Raw genomic sequence first — 20005 nt, 5'->3', positions numbered from 1 at the left:
TTTTGGCTATCCTGGGTTTTTTGTTGTTCCAGATGAATTTGCAAATTGCTCTTTCTAAGTCTGAAGAATTGAGTTGGAATTTTGATGGGAATTGCATTGAATCTGCAGATTGCCTTCTGTAAGATGGCCATTTTTACTATATTAATCCTGCCAATCCACGAGCATGGGAGATCTTTCCATCTTCTGAGATCTTCTTCAATTTCTTTCTTCAGAGACTTAAAGTTCTTGTCAAACAGATCTTTTCCTTGCTTAGTTAGAGTTACACCGAGGTATTTTACATTATTTGTAAGAATTGTGAAGGGTGTTGTTTCCCTAATTTCTTTCTCTGCCTGTTTATCCTTTGTGTAGAGGAAGGCCTCTGATTTGCTTGAGTAATTTTGTATCCAGCTACTTTGCTGAAGTTGTTTATCAGGTTTAGGAGCTCTCTGGTGGAATTTTTGGGGTCACTTAAGTATACAATCATATCATCAGCAAATAGTGATAATTTGACTTCTTCCTTTCCAATTTGTATCCTTTTGATCTCCTTTTGTTGTCTAATTGCTCTGGCTAGGACTTCAAGTACAATATTGAATAGCTAGGGAGAGAGTGGGCAGTCTTGTTTAGTCCCTGATTTTAGTGGGATTGCCTCAAGTTTCTCTCGATTTAATTTAATGTTGGCTACTGGTTTTCTGTATATTAAAGCTAAGGGTTTTTAAGCCTGATCGGCGTTTTGGTCTCTTTGATAACACGTTTCTCAGATTCCCCCTCTATGTGTGGTTTTCTTCTACTTCAGATTCCCTGTGGTTGACCTGGTGCGCTGGAAGTAGTTGTAGCTGGTAAACGGATAGGGAGATTCAGTAAGCCCTTATTTTCTTCCCAGTGCTAGGGATCAAGCCTGTGACCCTGTACATGTTAGGCAAGAGCCTCTTGCTGACTGCCATTTCCTGCCAATATGGCTCCTGATGGAATTCACATAATTTTTGTCTCCTTTATTATTGTTTGACACTTTTGTTGTTTAGAAATAGGTGCATTAACAGCCCTTAGAGTAAGTGAGGATTACCAGGGTCTGTGTGTGTGTGTGTGTGTTTCTAGTACTTCTTGTTTTATACAGCTCTGTTATATGTAAAAGTACATCAGAGGTTATGTGCTTTTGAATTATTACCCTTTATTAGAATATCCCCCTTTGTAGAAGGTGATACTTTTAAAGTTGATTTGATTTGTTTATTTATTTATGTACTTATTTATTTACTTTGGTCAGCAGACTTTCTGTTCCTCTTGATTCCCTGTGTGGTATCTACCTGCTGTAGCTTTGCTATTTTTATATATTAACCTCCTTTGTCATTTGAATTCATGTGAGAATCTTATAAAATAACATCGTTTGATTTTTCTTCATTATTTTTTTTCTCCCAGCACTAGGAGACTCTATGTATGCAAATATGAAGATTTCTCTTAATTTAAACATTTTACTTTTTATGGAGAAAGATATTTGTGCCCTTCCTTATGGTTTGTTTTGCTCACCTTTGCTTTAGTCTTTGCCTGTTTATAACAGATATGAATGTACCACATGGTACAAATATTATAAAATAGGAAACTCACAAAGCCTTAAAAGGTGTCTCACAGTTCTGTCACCTTTCTTTGCTAGTGTGTATCATATTCAGACTGCTTTGCTTTTTTGGCCCACCCAAAAGAGAAATGTGAACATTCTGCTCACCACCAGACCCCAGGTTTGGAGATGACAGGTGCATACTACTCTATCATCTTTCTCTCTAGATGTAGATATTTATTTCTAGAAACTTCCCGCTTAGCACTGCTTTTGCCATATCCCATAAGTTTTCGTGTGCTTTCATTTTCATTTGTTTTAGATTTTTTAAAAAAAATCCTTTTTTAAATGTTTGCTTCTTTAGAGCCATGTCTTTTAATGTTTACACATCTGTGGAGTTTTAGGCTTCTGTCTGTTTCTGACATCTGGTTATAGGGTAGTAGTTGGTAAGGATGTTTGAGGAGAGCTGGTCTGGGATTGTTGGTGGGAAGAGGCAGAATGTCTATGTTAGACTTCTTTTCCTTTCCTTTCTTTGAGGGGTCTTGGGGCGGGGCGGTGATGGTGAGACTATAGACCATCATGTTGCCTTGACCTCACAGTAAGTATTTACTTCTGTAGGACTGGGGGATCCTGTGGTAAATAGGCAGGACGATTTACACTCTAATCTTTGTCATGAAACACGTTGATGTCTAATTAAAAGCTGAGAGAAAGTGGAAAGGAACGAAGGATCACACAGTGTGTGTGGGAGGAGATATGAATCTGATAGGAATTTCAGGGCAGCCTTCACCGACTGAGTGTGACTAAGTTCTGAAGTGTGAGAACCAAACTGCACGTAGTGCTTGGGCATTCTAAGCAGGAGAGAAAGCAAACTCTTGATCCATGGGAGAAACAGAAAGATTCGCCGCTGTGGTTAACAAAGAACAGGAGTGTGGTCTGTGTTGTGCTTAGTGATGGGACAGAGGAAGGAACCCCACTTGTTTCTTGAGTTGAATGTGCTAAACAAAAAGTCTAATTATGTACGTATTGTCCTTACCATTCAATATTTACCCCAGAATATTCCTGTAGGGTCTGCCGTCCCTGTGGTAGGAGTGTAATGTAGCCATCTCTTCAGTTTCAGTGGTGGAAGGTCACTGTGTCCGAAGGTGGTACAAGAAGCAGCATATTTTCAGAGTTCAGTGGGCTGAGGATAACCCCTCAGCACAGTCATGTGATGAGAAACTTAAGATGATGTACAAGGTACACCTAGAGAAACAGGAACAAGAAGGGTTCACGTAGAGGGCCCTCCCGGCTTTTGTGTCTACAAAAAAAAAAAAAAAAAAAAAAAAAAAACCAACAACAAAATGGAAAGGGAGAAAAAGCTTCATTGCTGGTGACCAGTTCACCCCTGCACTAACTCGAAGTTCGTACTGAGACCACACATGAGAGGAGCTAGACTGTGCTTTGCAGAAATAGCAATAAATTCATTTTCCTTCCTTCTGCCTTTCTTTTCCTATAGACATGAAAGGATGTAACTGCTGGTTTGTGGAAACTAACAGCTTTAGGGTGACAGAGAAGGGGGCTAGGCATTCTTCCAGCTGCTGCTGTTCACAACACTTTTGACAGTTAAAGTATATCACACATTTTCTTGTCCTCTCAGTATAAACATTTACTGTGCTAAGTGGACTACAGAATCAAACCAGATAGAAGCACACAGACTGGCGTTTCAGAGGTGAAGCTAAGCATAGACTAAATTAAATAAAAGTAATTTGCCATCCAATTCGTAGTAGTTCCATATTATACATTGCACGGTGTTTGTCCCTGGGAAAGATTAAACAGGGGGCTTTCATTGCTTGCTCTATTTTTACAACCTGTTAGCAGAAGAAAACTTAATATAGAACAGACAAGATTCTGATTAGAATGAACTGGGAATAGTTTACGGTCACGGTGGCCTTGGTGCCGCGTGCTTACCCTGCACCTTATCTAGAAGTCAGGGCTACACTGCTGTCTCTTCAGCTTTGTTTTGGACTTCCCTAGGAAAGTCCCGACCTCCTTCCTACTTAATCAGCATAGGGTGCAAGTCTTTACCTTCAGCACTTACAGTTTTTCCCCAAATTATATCTACTTTGGAGAATAAGAATCCTCAAAATGACTTAGAACTGAGTCCTGGACTCAGCTGCCCCAGGGTGCTTTGTCACCACCTGTGCATGCTCTTAAAAAATATGAATTTTTAATTAAGGACCTAGAAGTCAAATGTGGCATTCTGTAGAATGCCATGCCACATGGGAAAGTGTGCTTCTGAAATTAGTTTTATCTCGAAAGGAAAAATTACAAATGAATACATGTCCGAGTCTTTTCAATTTCCTGTTTTGCCTAAAACTCCTGCACAATGCACCCATCCATCAAGCTTCTCCCCTGGTGACAGTCCCTCATTAGGTTACTTTGGTGAGTATTCAGGAGATTTTCATCTTATGAGTCATAAAATTCTTTTATTCCCTGAAGAAATTCCTGCGTCTGACAGGAATTCAATGTCTTTGTAGTTTCAAGTAGATTCCTTGAAGCAGTTACTTCATAAATGACTCTATTCTTGGGGCCAGGCAGGTAGTACCTGGGGAGCTGGGTCACAGATCGACTCCTGTTCTTCAACAAGACTGAAAAAATTAATCCCTTTCATTGCACCAGCCTTGGTCATTTTCTTCAGAAATTCTCTCAAACAGTTAAGCTCACAGCAGAGCGCCTTCACTTGTGCGGAGGCTGGTCCCAGGTTGGTATGTCTATACTGGCCTGGGCTGTCTGTCTGATTTGATGAGAAATTCAATTCTTGATTCGATTCTCAATGCAATTCTCAAGCTTGCAAGCCTGTCATCAGACTTCCAAAACTCACCTGATGCAGAAGAGAAGGAGACAGAATTGCAAATATACTGGACTGTTTAGCAAGTGATAAGTATCAGTAGGTATCCATACACGTACTAAGTTGGTATTTTATTTAGTTGACGTTTGCACTGTTGTTAGAGTGGTAGAAATTAAATTGCCTACCAGTTAAATAATACAGAAACTATAGCCCTTGGAAGGCAGTGCCCACTGGCCTTGATACTGTATATCCATATGTTGTTCATAGTAAACTGAAATGAAAGGTTAGACAGTTGAACAAAGAACCAGTTTCCAGGCCACTGGTAAGGAGAGATGAATGGATTATAAGAGGTTGGGTGGGGGAACCAAAAAGCTTTATACACAAAGGGTTTAAACATGGGCTAGAAATAGTACACCCTTGGCACAGACTGTCTCTAACTAGGCTAAGATCCAACCGGCCTGGTGGTTAGGAAACTTAACTTAAAACAGGAGAGTTGAAGAGAGTGAACTCAACTACTGAGAAGGCGAGTCAATGTATTTACCAAGGGAACCAGAAAGGCTAGATGTGCATGCACACAAAGAAGGAAATCAAGGTTTTTTAATATCAGCATGTGTTAACAGAGATACATGGTGGTGATATTCTTCCTGGACTCCACCCCACAGTTACCTGGCAATAGCCAGGTAGGCTTGGCCCACTACAAAAAGGGCTGCTTGCCCCCTTCCTCTCTCTCTTACTCTTGCCTCTCTCTCTTGCCTCTTGCTCCCTTTCTCCCCCTTTCTCCCCATTCCCTTTCCCCCTTCTCCATGTGAGGTTTATTGAGAGGGAGAGGGGCAAGGTGGGAGTGGAAGAAGAAAGGGGAGAGAGAGGGGGAAAGAGAGAGAGAGAGACAGAGAGAGAGAGAATTCAGAGGGGCCTTTATTTATGGATGGTGATATAGTCACAGGTAAAGGTGGGAGGTGAGCCAAGTGGATTCTGGGATTTTGGTGGCTGATGCCTTGGCAACAGGTATGTGGGTCACACCTATGGGGTGTCACGGGTTTCGGAGGTCCTGATACCAACACATGCATGGAAAGCTCCAGTTCCAGTCTCTTGTTCTGTGAACATGCTCCAAATGATGCTTCGAATATGTGCTTGATCACCACTGTGTGTTCATAGTGTGGAAAATGTCTCTCTCCAAGCGAACATTCAGTGGTTAGATGTGTGGCAAACTGGCTGGTGAATGTGAGAACGACTTACCGAGTTATTTTAGCCCTATGAGAAAAAATAAGCAGGAAATTCTTGTTAGAGAGACCATGGGAGTATTAGGATCCTATAAAGAGTCCCCCGGCTTTGCAGTTCTCTGACTTGTGATTTATTTTTTCTTTTTTTAGATCACATACTTTGATAGATAGAATTTTGACTTTTGACTTTTTGCCTGGGCTATGGATATATGCTGTGGTATTTTCTTGATGGTGAACTGGCAGAGAACTGCAGCTTTGGGCCAGCCACGTGTGCTCAAGCAATGCCCCTTACAGAAATCTACTCAAAGAGTTGACATCAGGGATTTGAACAGGGATGGTGTGTACTCCTGTGTTCATAGCAAATTATCCACAATATTCAAAGAGAGAAACAACTCAGATGTTCACTGATGGGTGGATTGGATGGATGGATGGATGGGTACACTAAACTGATAAGCAAAATAAAGATAGAAAATAGAAAGGTAGTTTGCAGGGACTCGGGCTGCGGGAAATGGGAGTTATTTAGTAAGAATTTGTTTTCACTCCGAGGAAATGGAGACAACCTGGAGACAGAATGGGAAAGTGATGGACTAGTAATTGGTTCACTTAATGCCACTGAATGCATACATGTTATATTACGCATTATCACAACGCCATATCTATTTCATTGTAGTTTTGATATTTTAAGCCCTATATAAAATGTCTTAGAACTATCACAGTTTTAAGTTTCACAAGGCAGTGATGGCACAGGCCTTTAATCCTAGCACTCAGCAGGCAGAGGCAGGTGGATCTCTGTGAGTTCAAGGTCAGCCTAGTCTATAGAACAAGTACCAGGACAGCCAGGGCTACACAGAGAAACACTGTCTGGAAAAACAAACAAACAGACAGGCAGACAGACAAATCAAAACAAAAATCTATTGCAACTATGAGTTAAAGGGGGGGGAAGTCATGGGATAGGATGGCAGCGTGGAAACACGCTGGTTTTTCTCCTTACGCTTCTAAATCTCAAAGTAATTCAAGGGACACACACACACACACACACACACACACACACACACATGCATGCACGCACAGAGAGAAAGATACAGATACAGACACATAGATATGAACACCTTGAGAATTTCTGCAAGGCAAGGTGAGGTAGCATGTAATTGGTGGATGGTGCATGTGGAAAGAGCCGACATTCTTCCCTAGGACACAGCACAATGGCTGTGCATGTGGTAGACCTCCCCTGAATGGGAAGTGTTTATAAAAATTCTCTGTTCTTAGCAATGGTGGGGCACGGCCCCTTTGTTCTCCTCTGCTCTGCTGGGAATCAGACTCAAGGCCTTATCCACAGGCCCTTTGCTAGATTTTAGTCTGGGAGCACAGCACAAAGTTCATGTCATTTGCAGTTTCACTATTTTATAGCATACATATTTCTCCTGGGACATTGTTATTTTCTTCTGCTTACACTGAACAATACTTTATAGGCTTCATGTTTGTTCATTTCTTCCTCCCACAACAGTGAGTAGAGATGTTCTTAGAGCAGCTACTGATGTTATTACAAGTCTATGCTCTGTCTACACCAGTGGCTGTCAGCCTGTGGGTCATGGCTTTGAGGGTTGGTCAAATGATCTCTTTATAGGGGTCACGTAAGACCTTGAAAAACACATATTTATATTACTATTCATAGCAGTAGCAAAATTACAGTCATGAAATAGCAACAAAAAAAATTTTATGGATGGAGGTCACCACCACATAAGGAACTGTATTGAAGGGTCACAGCATTAGGAAGGTTGGGAACCACTGGTCTATACTATATGGTTACAGAAACTAACCTTGATGCACTGATCTATGGGAGGTTGGGGACAGGATCAGTTTAACTTCACATTGCCAGCTTGGTGATCAGGCACATGGGAAAAATGAGTGGAGCTAGGTTTCAGTGTGCCATAGGGCATTCATCTCTGCACACTCTTAATGTCTGGATGTGCTTTAAGTGCATCCAGTTCACATTTTTGGGCAGTTTTTTTTTTTTTTAACCTCATATGGTGGTAAGACCTCTGTGGTTTCCATGTGGTTGCTAGCTGGTATCTACCCAACAGGGAAGAATTCAATTCTTTCTTATTAGTATTTATTGATCATATAAATTATTTTATAAATTTATTATATAAAATAATTGTGTGAATTATTAACTATCTAGAATGACAGATTTCAGTATAACATTTAAAAATTTTATTATTTGTGTGTGTGTGTGTTTGTGTGTGTGTGCTTGGATGCTCACTCATGATATGCATGTATGTGGGCACCCACAGTGGCTCAAAGAATGGGTTGTGTCCTTGGCAGCTGAACCTACAGGCAGATGTGAAGGCACCTGTGTGGGTGCTGAGAAACAAACTCAGGCTATCCGACTGAGCAGCAAGCACTCCTAACCACAGAGTATCCCTCCAGCCCCTGTATAAGATGTTAATACCTGTGTATAATGCAATGCAACTGTATTCATATCCTCGTTACTCTCTCTTGGCCTCCTCCTCTCTTACTCCCCCTCCTCCCTTCCCTAATCTTAAATGGTTCCATGTCTATTGCAGTTTGTTACACAAAGAGGGAAGATTAGATTCAAAGTCACCTCTGTTGCATGGGAGACTGTGGAATGTTAAGGCGTTGATAGAGTATTCATGTTTATTCGTGTGTCGGTATTTATGATTTTTTGTGGCCATTAGAGCAGACAAATGTGCAATACAATCCTTATTAGGTTGTTAACATACATTTCCTATGGGAATGGTAAATAGCCAAGAAAAAAAAAAGACAGGAAAGAGGTTGTACGTAAGATGTGTCTGCTATATTCATGTTTATGCATTTATATATGGTTAATAAATGTGTGCATGATTTTTTTAAAGTAGCAGGGGCACATTAACCAGTCATTTAAAAAGTAACAACGTTGCACTCTCTCAGAGGCCAGGAGCTAAGGGCCCTTCCTGGAGCCGAATGAAAAGCTGAGATTAATTGGAAGGTATAAAGTTATGGGAAAGGAACATTGTAAATAAAAATGAATCAAAACAAAAACCTAAAGATCAAAGAGCTATTCTCTTTGCTCTTGGTTCACCCTTGTCAAAGATTATTTTTTAAAACTTACATGTATGTATAAAAGTTTGGTAAAACTTTTCCTAAGGAAGTTTTCCAGTGTGGGAAATAGAATTGAAATTCATTTTTTAAAAGATTTATTTATTATTATAAATGAGTACACTGTAGCTGTCTTTAGACCACTAGAAGAGGGTATCAGATTTCATTAAGGGTGGTTGTGAGCCACCATATGGTTGCTGGGATTTGAACTCATGACTTTCAGAAGAGTAGTTGATGCTCTTGCCCACTGAGCCATCTCACCAGCCCCTGAAATTCATTTTTATATAGTGTTTAACACCATGCTTTTTGTCAACCTTAAAGTATATGGCTGAGACTGTAACTTTAAAATTTTTTTTAAAATTCCCAGTGTCTGTGGTGTTATTGAACGTTGACTGAAGCTTTCAGAAAATTCTGATAACAAACTAGGAGAAAATCAGAGATTTTTTTTTTTTTTAAAAAAGATTTATTTAGTTTATATGAGTACATTGTAGCTGTTTTCAGAGACACAAAAAGAAGGCATCAGATTTCATAACAGATGTAGGTTGTAAGCCACCATGTGGTTGCTAGAAATTGAACTCAGGACCTCTCGAAGAGCAGCCAGTGCTCTTAACCACTGAGCCATCTCTCCAGCCCAATCAGAGACCTTTTATGTTTTTATAAAATGCTACCAAGCTAGTAGTCCATAACACAATCTATTGCCATTTAGTGACACAGGAATATAAAGGCTTGAGAAATGAATCTTCTTTTAAAAAAACTGTGATATTAAGATGGTCACCATTATTAATATGCTCTGTCAATATGCAATACAATTCTGATGTCTTTAAACTATTCCATGTATACATGTGACTTTTTGTGGGTTTCTGTTCCACTCATTTTCACTTTGTCTGAACAGCTTTTGAAATGTTGTAGCTTAAGAGTGTGTAAGGGCTGATAGACGGCTGAATGGACTAAGAGACTCGCTACCAAGCCTGATGACCTGAGTTTGATTCTTAAGACCCACATAGTAGGAAGAAAGAGAAAACTGATCCCTACAAGCTGTCCATGGCATATGCACACACACACACTCACTCACACACACACACACACACACACACACACACTAAAACATTTTAAAAATTTTGTAGTGATAGTCCCCCAACATTATTTTGTAAATTTTTATGGTCATTTTTAAGCAGTTTCTATGGATCTTATTTTTTTACTTACTCTGTACTCCATGCTGGCCTGGAATTATAGGCTCTCCCACTTTAGTCTACCAAGTCCTAGGCTTATAGGTTTGTGTTGCCAGGCCTCCAGAGCAGTTCTTTCCAAAAGAAAATTTTACACTAAAGTTTCAGGACTTTTATTGTATATATTGTATATTTAAAGTGTATGACACAATTTATTTTTTAAGATTGCGTATATTCGTAGAATAGTACGAGGTAATGGGTTTCATTATGAGAGCCCCATACCTATATACTACAAGACTCAGTTATATTCACCCTCAGTGTCTTTAGTCCCTGTTCCAGCATCTTTTGTTGTTGTTAATATTTTCTTCAGGTTAGTTTGGCTTCCATTCCAGCAAATTTTTAGCTAGGTATAGTTATATGCACCTGTGTTCTCAGCACCTGGGATGCAGAAGTAAGCAGATGACTGTGATGGAGAGGTTAGTCTGTCCTAACTAGCAAGTTCTAGACCAGTAAGGGCCTATGCCAAAGAAACCACAAGAAGAACACAGTTTTCTAGTACCCACTAATGCTATGTGCCCGTGTCTTCTATCTGGCGTAGCAGGTAAGCTTGAGCTGCCTCATAGCTGCCAAAATGAAATATTGGTCTTTTGGGTGTGGAATTTATTTGGGGAATGGTTAGATCTTCATGAAGTTTTACTCTATTGGCCCTTGGGGCTTGTCTTAGGGTTTCTCTTGCTGCAATGAAACACCATGACCAAGAAAACAAGTTGGGGAGGAGAGGGTTTATTTGGCTTATAGTTTTATATCTCTGTTCATTATTGAAGGAAGTCAGGTCAGGAACTCAAACAGGACAGCAACCTGGAAGCAGGAACTGATGCAGAGGCTATGGTGGGTGCTGCCACACACCTGGCTTTGTACACGAGTGAGGGGGAATCCAATCTCAGGTTCTCTTGCTTGTGTGGTAGGACCTTTAACAAACGACTCACCTTCCTAGCCTGCTTCCTGCCTTTTTGATGTGAACTATAACTTTTTTTTTATATATTAGGGGATGCTTAGTATTTGGACAAATTACTTTAATTTTGCCACATGTTTGCTACAAAGGCAAAATATATTTTGCCATGAAAAAATAAACTCTTGAGAAAATTAATTTATTCCAAAATCGTATTTTAATAGCTTTTCTCAACAGTCTGTTCTGTTTCTTTTTTTTTTTCAAGATGGGTTATCAGACATGTAAGTAATAGTAAGTACACATGAAGAGTCAGTGCTGACGATAAAGGATCATACAATATTTATGGAAACAAGGAGATTTTATTTTAAGTTGTAGTATTAAGCTTCTGTAATAGAATAAAGATCAAATGCCAACTGCATGTTTGGAGAGACCAGTTAAAGCAAGACAGCAGAAGAAATTTGAGATGGGTAAAAGAATTTTGATACTTAAACTGCCTTTTAAAGGAAAAAAAATACAGTTTTAACATTTCTGCCAGGTCCATGCATTTAGACAAGGAATTACTGTGAAAGTGTTGATGGGTACCATGCTGAAGACTGTAAGTTCCAGTTTGGCACTGCCTGGTGATGCTCTGGAGTGTGTGGTGTGAGCCAGGACCTCACTTGGTGGGGGCCTTATTTTCCTTCAGTGTAAAGTGAATACTGCTAGGAATAGAATCTGTGTTTCTTTGAATTTCCCTGTTTTATCTCTTGTGGTATTTCTAAGGTCAGTTGAGCACAGTAAATAATCTTCACTCAGCAAACAGCCCACATCGCCACCTTCCTGTCTGCTGTAGCTAATAAATTCTAAACAAACAGCAAAGTCCTTGTGGAACTTCCTAATGGATGGACACCTCACTGGACTGAAGAGCTTTTGGAAGCAAGATAAAATAATCATCTAACGTTGGGGATCAAGGTTACTGGGTCAACACTAAATTTAAACCCAGTTTGAGAGACATTTTTTAATGACACTTAGAAATTATGGATGGAGTCTGTCTGTGGCATTTGATATTGCTCAGGTCCCTGGATGCTGAGAGTCTTCAAGCTGATGTGAGATGCATCTTTTAAAACACCAACTGTGATTTAAAGAAACAAGAGGCAGTGGTTGGCTTGGGAAAATAAAGTCTCCATCTCCAGCCCTTTTGTTGAAACAGTTTGTTTTAGCTCAGTAATTTTATTGAACTTGGGGAAACAATATTATTAATGGCTGTCTCCACTAGGGAAATAGGGAAGCTGGTCCCTGTCAATTCTTGCTTAGGAGTTAGAGACAGCTCGAGATTGTGGATGAAATCCATACCAATTAGAGATCGTGTGTGTTTGGAACCATTTAAAAATGTGGTACAGGGCTCAAAGGAATTAGTGTGAAACCTGGTGCAGTACAGCTCCATTATTAATCTCTACAGAGAATAGATACCAGATGTTTACACAGCCCAGAGGACACCTCAGTGTTCTCAACAGTCTGTGGTACTGGTGTCCTTAAATAGACTCAAATGTTTGCAGTGATCATGGGGGTATGAGGCTATATTATTTTACATCTAAATTTATTAATGAATGTGTTTGAAAAAATACTTTCTTTTTGATAGAAAAAAATAATTTATATTTGTCATTTATTAAAAGTTGCCTAAGAAAATAGAATTCATTTGCCTATTTTCTCCTATTTCTTCAGTTGGTTCAGTAACAGATGCATTCAAATATTCCTCTTCCTTTCCCCCTTTCCCCTCCCTTCTAGATCTTCCTTTCCTTCCCCCTCTTCTTTTCCCTTCTCTTTTTTGCTTAAAATAATAAGATTTATTTTCTCCAGTTGGGAGTTTGAGAAGCCCAGCCCTGGCTCAGATACCAGCTCAGTTCCTGATGAGGATCTTCCTCGCTGGACTCAGATGGCACATACCCATAAAGAGGTTTCATGCTGGTCACTCGAGCTCTGGGGAGGTGGGGATGGGCAGATCTCTTGGACCTGCTGATCAGCAAGAGCAGTCTATTACTGGGGAACCTGAAGCCACTCCCTGTCTCACAAAATAAGGTGGATGGCACCTGAAGAACAACACCCCAAATTGACTTCTGGCCTTCACAAGCACGCCTGAATGCACACACGCACATATTTTTCACTATGGCAAAATATAATAGAATTTACCACAATAACATTGTTTGGTGTGTAGGTCGGGGCATTAAATAAGTAAATGGTGTTGTGAGACCACCACCCGGTTCCTTAACCTTTCACCTTATAAAGTGGAAACTCCAAACGATCAAATAATAGTTCCTTCCCACTTCCCTTGGATCCTGGGAAACACTCTTATACTTTCTTTTTCTGTAATTTTTACTGCCGTAAGTAGGGATTTATTGCTTTTCATTATAGGTTTAATTTTGCCCTGAACAGGGTATATTTTCTTTATTATTTGATTCATTCAAGAAAAATCTCTACAGGTTAGGTATTAAAAATATATTAGTAAGCAAGGCAGCCATGGTCTCTTGGTGCTTAGAGCACTGTTAATTTTAAATTATTCATATAAAAATAATGACTAAGCATGAGACGTGGTTTGAAGTACAAGTCCTGGGTTCTCTGTGCATGTTCAGTGTGGACACAACCTGCAATTACGTCTCTGGAGTAATTTCTTGAGCCATATTTAGTTTTGCCTTCTCTGTATCGAAAGCAAATCACATTTCAATGGTCCTTTATAACATTTGGTCCATCACAATTTGTTTGGTAGACCACAATATACTAGGGATGACACAAAACACAAAATAAAATATAAAATTAGAGTTCTCTTTAAGCCTTTTGGAATATCAGTTCTGTTTAGAATCTTTAGGAGCATTTGAATAGTGCTTTTTAAATTAACATTTCTAATATTTTCACATCTCACATTCATTTTTATTTAGAAATTTTAGGAAAAGTAACGTTGTTACTTTAACATGCTTTAGAAAACAGAGAGGCATGGGAGGAGTGGGAGGATCCAGAATCCAAATAACACAGAGATCCCTTGCCCTCTCTCTGTGCCCCGTGGCCTCCGTGCCCCGTGGCCTCCGTGCCCCGTGGCCTCCATGTCCCCGTGCCCTCCGTGTCCCCGTGCCCTTCGTGTCCCCGTGCCCTCCGCGCCCCTGTGGCCTCCGTGTCCCCGTGGCCTCTGTGTCCCATGCCCCGTTCCCTTCATGTCCCGTGCCCTCTGTGTCCCCTGCTTCGGCTTCCTTCCTGCGGCCCTCTCTGTGAAGGAAGAGGGTTACTTTCCTCTCCCTTCATGTCACTCAGCCTTCTGTGTCCTCCGACTTCCTGCAGATGCTATGGCTGCCTTGGGCCTTTTAACCATAGCTGCTTCCTTTTTGAAGTCCTTTCTCATCTTTCTAATTCTTGAAGTGCTCTTTATTTTCTTCTGCTAACTCATTTTTATGCCAAATTTAAGTACTTGTCTGGCCTGCCTCTCCCGTATGTTCACCTCCTTTGTGTCTTCACCTAGAATGTGCTTTTAAATCTTTCAAATCTATATCTCTGGCTTAGTCTTTACTTCCAAGTCCACAGATCACTCTGCCGTCCAGGTACTTCCTTAAGAAACAGGGCTGGAGAGATGGCTCAGCCGTTAAAGGCTAGGCTCACAACCAAAACTATAAGAAACTGATTTTAGCTCCTTCATTGGGGACTCAAAAAAAAAAAGTTTGATTTTATTTTGGTAGGAATATGTACCAGAAAAAGCAGTACTCACGCCATCCATTGGACTGAGAAAAAAAAAAAGATGGCTCAGCAGTTAAGGGCAGTTGCCACCCTGGCAGAGGACCTGAGTTCAGTTCTCAGCACTCACCTGACAGCTCACAACTGTCTAACACCAGCTCCAGGGGAGTACAGATTTGACAGCTTTTTCTGGTACATATTCCTACCAAAATAAAATCAAACTTTTTTTTTTCTGGTTTTTTGAGACAGGGTTTCTCTGTGTAGCCCTGGCTGTCCTGGAACTCACTCTGTAGAACAGGCTGGCCTTGAACTCAGAAATCTGCCTGTCTCTGCCTTCTTTTAACCTACATTTTTATTTTTCAGGTGCCACTGAATAAAACTCTGTACACTCTGTAGGAATGTTTGCCCAAAGCCTGTTTTCCCATTGATTACTGTTAATCCTTTGTCTTTTGCTTCTTGAGAGAGGTCTTGTTTGTAGAGATGAAATCCTGTGGTCCTCACATGGGAGTGGGGGCTTCTTGTTCTTATATTTGCAATCTCAAGACAGAGCACAGGAATTCTCAAACAATGTTAGGAACATAAACTTGTAAGTTGTGTGAGAGATGTCTTTCACAGAATCAGTTTGATTCTGATTCTAAATTCTGACTCTAAACTGCGGATTCTGATTGAATTGGCAACACAAGTGCCTACTCGGTGCTTGAGTACTTAGCCTACAGTCAGTTCTTAGCCACAGAGCTGCGTCTGAACCAAATAAAGCTGCTTAGCACATACTGACTTTTGATCATCTTGCTCATTTAGTTTTACATTGCTGTGAATCTAACCCAGAGTCCCCTGACACACACTAGGCAAACACTCTTCCATCAAGCTACAAGCTCAGGGCTGACTTTAGTATTTGCTTATCAATAAGGTAAGAACACCCTTCCTGTTGGTAGCAAAAATTTGAAACCTTAAATCTTATGTTGCTTAACAGAAAGTATTACATTGTGACTGAAATCTGCAATTTTACTTTCTTGCACAAGGCATATAGAATAAGATAAATGGTTATTTCTTTCCCTCTACAAAAGACTTCTAAAATTAGGGTCAAAAAAGAAGTAAGCAAGAAGGACAGTGGCCATTGTAGAGTTCTGGAGTTGGGTACACAGGGAAGTCTAAGTATGGAACCATATATAATGGATATTCCTGCTTTTCAAACACTACATTCCAGACTATGCAACAGTTGATGCCCAGCAGAATAATAAAGAAGCTCAGAGCTCAGGACTGGCAAGAGCAAATTGATGGGGTAGGGGGGAAGGCTAAAGGTATGGTAGGCTGGTTTTATGTCTTCCTCACTTTCATATTTGAAAGGACAAATCATCAATTCTCTACATGAAAATAGTCCTGAAATACTGTTCTCTTAAGATATTATTTAGCTGGATGGCAGTGGATTGGGGCTGCTATTGAGGTTCTGGTCCTGTGGTATCAACTATTTCCCTTGTAGGTATTTAAGAAACCTCAGAATAAACCCTTCTCTTTCAGCAGCCTTTCTATTCAGAGATAAGAGCCACTGAAGGAATAAACCCACATTGTGCCTAATAACAGAAACACCTATGTTAGGCAGGTGGGACAATTTATCCAGCCTCCATTCTTAAATAGACACCATGATCAAGGCTCTCCAGAGATGTGAGAAGAGAACCAGGAGCTAGAATTAATAAGACCAGAGTGACAGTTGCCCTGGAAAAACATATTTTAGAAAATTGCAGAAAATTTAAGAAGAACCAAGCCTCTCATTCATATTCTTGGAGGTATTTGGAAGGTTTTGTGTTTGTGAGCTTAGATGATATTTTACAAACACTCAAGACCAAGAATATCAAGAAAAATGAGTCATCAAAAGACAGCCATGACGTGACATCATTTCTGTAGACATTCAGTTGTTAAAGTGGTGTGTGTTGTCTGTGGATCCAGATGTTCATAGAGGAAGGCGTGTGGGAGGAGTCTGTAGAACAACTGTCTTCATGCCATCCAAAGACATAGAGGTAGAGAGCTGGTGTCAGACCTAGCTGGAATTAGAACATTTCTGTTAACAAAGAGGAGGAACTATCTGAAGCAGAAAATGTAAATGGAGCTATCTGTTAAATCTGAGTGGATAAAATATTATATCAGAGGCATCTACTATCCTCTACATTTTTATCCTTGAAATGCTTTAATTAAAAAATTTTAAAAATAAAAATGTTTAATGGTAAAAAACCAACAAACCTTTTATATCATCCCCAGGGGACAAAGAAACATACTTCTTAACAATGAAGAAATGGAATATATATGTGTATGTATGTAAGATATATGTGTGTGTGTGTGTATATATATGTATATATATATACACATATATATATATACATATATATATATATACATATATATATATATACACATATATATATATATATACATATATATATATATATATACACATCAAAGGAGGAGAAAATGTAATCCTGACACTCTAGCTCTATTATGAGCAAAGGTACATAGAATAAACAAGTACTGTCCATTCATTTTCAACCTTTAAAGTCTGTGTGAAGAAAGCACAGGTTTAACTATGTGATTGGTCATCAGAATGAGTGGAGGAGCAGCTGCAGATGGAGGGTCTTCTTACAGGGTGGGGAATCAAACAGTGTCATCCTGAAGTACAAGGCATCCCTTCCTCCCTTCCTTCCTTCCTCCCTCCCTCCCTCCCTCCCTCCCTCCCTTCCTTCCTTCAGGAAGGTTTGTGTCAGCAGGCACTGTGCTGGGTGGTTGGAAATTTAGTGGTGCACAGAACAAACTGCTGACGTTATTGAAGTCATATTCTGGTTCCAGAGGCTGGCATCTCCAAGTGAGGTTTTTAAAACAAAATTAATGTAAACATAAAAACTTAGAAATGGGAGGGTTAGTGAAGATAGAATGTGAAATCTCCATCTTTCATCAAAGGAATCGATTTAAAACATCTAAGATTGCGTGATCTAGTGGTTAAAGCCTTCTGTACCATGGAAATCTTGGTGAGAATGTCCCATGTGTCTGTTCTATCCATAGGACCATGTTCTCTAGTGGCTAAAGTTTTTTGTATTGGGGAAACCATGCGAGGATGTTCTGTGTGTCTGTGCTGCCCAAAGAATAGCAGTCACCGGTGGAGTTGAGCAGTCTGAGTGTTGAGGACTTGGCAAGTGGCTGTCTTCAAATGTCTAGTAACTACTGTATTGAACAGCACAGGTTTAAAGTGAGCAAATCAAGGGATAACTGAAATAAACACTTTTTAAAAAGGAATTAAACAGGAAAACTATAAATCATGGTTGCGTGTAGGTAGGTAGGGGATTGAAGGGAAACTTTTCCTGATGAGCCATCTGCATCGTGTGATTTTCTGCTACGAGGATCTATTTGGTTGATTATTAAAACTTATGGAAGACTAGATTGTAACCAAATGGGGTCTTTGAAGGAGAGTTGAGAGTCATCCTTTTTTAAAAATGAGATAAAAGTTACACTGGAAATGTCAAGGATTAGGGATCTAAGCCTCAAACAATTGTTTTCGGCAGGAGCCTTCCTGAGAGTGCTTTGTCTTGGTATAGCTAAGCAGGCAGATGGGGGTCAGCGAGGCGAATGAGGTCAGGCTACAGAAACCCCCAAACTTAACAAAATGTGAAATATTTAAAATTAGAGAGCTGCAAGACCTGGTGGACCCTAAATGTACAGATCTTCATCCAAAACCATGCTCAGGTATAGTTATTGCTAAAAGTCACCCAAGCCCAACTGGAATTTAGTTATGTTCAAACTTAAGTCTACATTCAGATAACATTTTTGGAATTACCTTTCAATCCAGTAGATTTTTGTCCAAGTTTCTACTGTTGTCTACTGACTGATTATGTAGCGACCTTACTGGGGTTTCTAACTCTGACTTGGGAGTAGAGGAAGAATGGAGAGGTGGATATTACTTATCATCCTTGTTGATAACAGAGAATGGGCGTCACACTTCGGACAACGTACAGATGGACTCAGCTTTTGGCTTATTTATAACCTATTGCTAATTTCAACAATTGCTTTTTTTTTTTTTTTAATTTTTTGAAAGGAAAGAGGGAGAGGTAGGCCTGGGGATCTGAAAAGGATTTTCATGAGAAATTAAAGTGAATATTCTAAACTTTGTCCACACTGTTTGAGGAGCACCAGGCCACTCTTTGGTTGAAGGCGGAGTAGTCTCAGAACAGCTGTATCATTGTGGATAAGAATGGAATAATTAGCTCTATTGTGGTTTAAGAACAACCTATTGTAGAGTATATAGCAAGTACCAAGGGACAGCTTAGTGGTAATAATTTGGATCATTTGCTTTGGGTCAGACATGTCAATGAGCATATCCTGAACTTGCTCCTTACTATACAAGAAGTGTTAAGATACAACTGCTGATAATCTGGCCCAGTTGTTGAACGGAATCAAGGCAGAACTGCTGCACTCTGAGTTGTCTGTTTTCCTTGTGTCTGCTGGGTTTATTTGCTATCTTGAGATGAGAATTCCTCCAAGGGAGATTGTATTTATTAAAAATAAGACAAATTTCAAAACTAGTAGGCGGAGTTCTAAAAAAAAAAAAGTACAGTTTACGTTCTTTGAAATGAAATGATAGTAGGCCCGAATCCAACCTCATCAAATAGAAACAAAGGGGGGCGTACTGGGAGGGGGTGGAGGGAGCCCACTGTTTATACAGGTTTTCACATGACTTTCCTTTTAAAAAGTGCATGGAACACATCCAAAACAAATGATGTTTAGTTGGATGAGGAGACCAGAAGGAAAAGCCCAGAGAAAGGAGGATAGATGATCTTTCTTTAATGTCAAAACTGACATAAACACACTTCCCTCCCTCCTCCCTCCCCCTCAGCTCAAGATAATTTTCTCAACAAGACGCAGATTGCTTCAGCCTTTGCCTATCGCCCTTTGAAGCGCTCCCCTCGTTATTAGCAGTGGGGGCAGGGTTTCCTTTGAGGATTTTTACAGTACTGAAGAGTTCCTCCTTTAAATACTTACACATGAGGAGGGAATTCCGCTTTCAAAGAGCTGTCATCGCTGCGGGCTCTCTGTCATAGGACGATTTATTCCCCAGCAACGGTCCTCCTTAGCTTGATTGTCGGGAAGGACTTACCTTTCCACTGGATTCACTTGCTGTTGCAACTCACTTTCCTGAGACACACAACAACACAACCGGTAGCCTCCTTTGTTAATGTCACCAGTGATGGTGGTGGCCACTGTCCTCTTTACCAGTGCCGTCTGTCATGGGGAATTGTTTCTCTTTGTTGCTCTTCACTGATTAAAGTTTGAATGACATACTGAGCATTTGATTGCTTTTTATTTATTTATTTTTATAGCTGCCTTTCTTCCACAGTGCACAAGGACACTATAAGTTAGAGGAATATTGAAATGTCTGTACGGATGTTTTTTATTGTCTCCTCCAAAGTAAACAGCATAGTAAACAACGAAGAGACCAGTCAGCCACTGTTTGAGCCAGTCAGCCACTGTTTGAGCCAGTCAGCCACTGTTTGAGCCAGTCAG

The 20005-nt window shown here is 40.0% G+C and overlaps 1 protein-coding gene and 1 long non-coding RNA gene across 6 annotated transcripts in view; one reads left to right on the top strand and one right to left on the bottom strand.

Moving 5' to 3' along the window:
* Positions 1–20005, top strand: part of Msrb3 (methionine sulfoxide reductase B3) — a 123167-nt gene that overhangs the window by 89209 nt on the left and 13953 nt on the right. The window lies entirely within an intron of this gene.
* Positions 11766–15192, bottom strand: LOC116076197. The gene is made up of 2 exons (XR_004112858.1): positions 14900–15192; positions 11766–11888 (listed from the first exon to the last, which is right to left on the bottom strand). It is a non-coding gene; the product is annotated as an uncharacterized LOC116076197 (long non-coding RNA).

The sequence above is a fragment of the Mastomys coucha genome, unplaced genomic scaffold (genome assembly GCF_008632895.1).
Source record: "Mastomys coucha isolate ucsf_1 unplaced genomic scaffold, UCSF_Mcou_1 pScaffold4, whole genome shotgun sequence".
Classification (NCBI taxonomy): domain Eukaryota; kingdom Metazoa; phylum Chordata; class Mammalia; order Rodentia; family Muridae; genus Mastomys; species Mastomys coucha.
This window is presented reverse-complemented; position numbering and strand designations above follow the sequence as displayed.